We start from the raw sequence: 1,560 nt of genomic DNA on the forward strand, positions 1-1,560 counted from the left end.
TTTAATTAAAATGATGAGATCACAGGTAGCAGCCTGATGAATGTTTTATGTCAACTGTTGATGTCTTTAGCACAAGACATTGCTCAATTTTCGCTTAGAGCCTTTTTAAGACTTTCCTGTGTGACAATTTCCTCTAGTTGTATCTGAAAAAAGCCATGCAAAAAGCTAAGCATCAGTTTTTATTCATGCTCATAATGTAGCACTTTTTCATCTTTTAGGTTATTAGTTCTACTCCAGTTAACTGGAGACATCTGATCTAGATAAATGTAGTGGCATTTTAAAACATATCTGACCCCAACACTGTTGAGTGGTGTTCTAATATTTGTTTTCCTTGATTACTAGGCTATTTTTAAACTGTCTTCTTTTACTTTAGAGCCACTTCAGTTAGGGTCACAGGAACTCTTGAGTGTCTTCATTTGGCAGAGGAAAGGAGGGGTGAGTTATGATTAAATTCACCGTCATCTATCTGGGAAATCAAAAGGTGTCCATTAGATTTAAGAAGGAAAGGAGCTGTTTAACTGTCTAAAAGTTTCATACACAAGCTCAGGAAATAATACTTTGGGGCCTCAGAATTCTTAGAAAACTCTTTTTTAGAATTTTATTTTTTTTTCCACAATAAGCTGATATTTTTAATGCAAAGATACTTTATTCTTCAAACATTCTCCCTTCCACCCAGCCCAAATCAATACAGACCAGGGGATAAAGATTAATTTGAAGAGCTTGCAAATAAACGTGCCAGGGAGATCCTACATTTCCTACCTCTACTCACTAAAGAAAAGAACTATAAAGATCAAAATAGGATCTGGATAGGATTAGGATATAGGGTAGGATTTTCTCTGGATCATGGAGAACCTACTGTATTAAGATTAATTTATATAGATTGCGGAAAGAGGCAGAATATTCCTCCAAGTCATCGTTTCATGCTTCAGCTGCATGTGGAATGTTTTGAGTATTCCCTGTGTATCTGACTCTTAAAGTCACTAATCTCACATTAAAAAACATTTTTTTTTCCAAAAAAATATTGTGACATGCTGAAAGAAACACTGTACACTTAGTAATGCAACTCTGCGAAAAGGACATACTTTGTTCTAAGTTTACTAGAGTAGTAACACGTTTATGTATCAGAATTCTAACTTGCATTATTATCTCTATTTGAAGCTTCTCTTTATCACCCTTTGAAGTATTTGTCTCCAAGACATATTTTTAGTCCTCTTCTTGGACTGCCACTTAGCTTCTGAGATCATAAATGCAAACTTTTAACTTAAAACAAAAAAATATTTAATATTCAACATTAATAAATATTAATAAATATAATTAATACACATAATATAATATCGTGTGTATAATTAATATTAATAAATAGAATTACCATACACACTTCAATATTTAATGTTAAATAAATAAATGAACAGTAAATAACTTTGTATTTGTTGAAAACATAAAATGAGTGTCTGAAGTATGAAGTTAAAGTTGTGCTGCTAATTCTTTCTATTGTTACCGTAGGTTTCTGAACACTGGCCCTGGTTTAGGAAGAGTTTTGAAGAACATGTGCTGTTTTTC

The 1,560-nt window shown here is 32.5% G+C and overlaps 1 protein-coding gene across 1 annotated transcript in view; it reads right to left on the bottom strand.

Annotated features, from left to right (window-relative positions):
- Positions 1 to 1,560, bottom strand: part of GMNN (geminin DNA replication inhibitor) — a 224,447-nt gene that overhangs the window by 204,668 nt on the left and 18,219 nt on the right. The gene's annotated exons all lie outside the window — the stretch shown is intronic.

Source organism: Anas acuta, chromosome 2 (assembly GCF_963932015.1).
Source record: "Anas acuta chromosome 2, bAnaAcu1.1, whole genome shotgun sequence".
Lineage (NCBI taxonomy): Eukaryota > Metazoa > Chordata > Aves > Anseriformes > Anatidae > Anas > Anas acuta.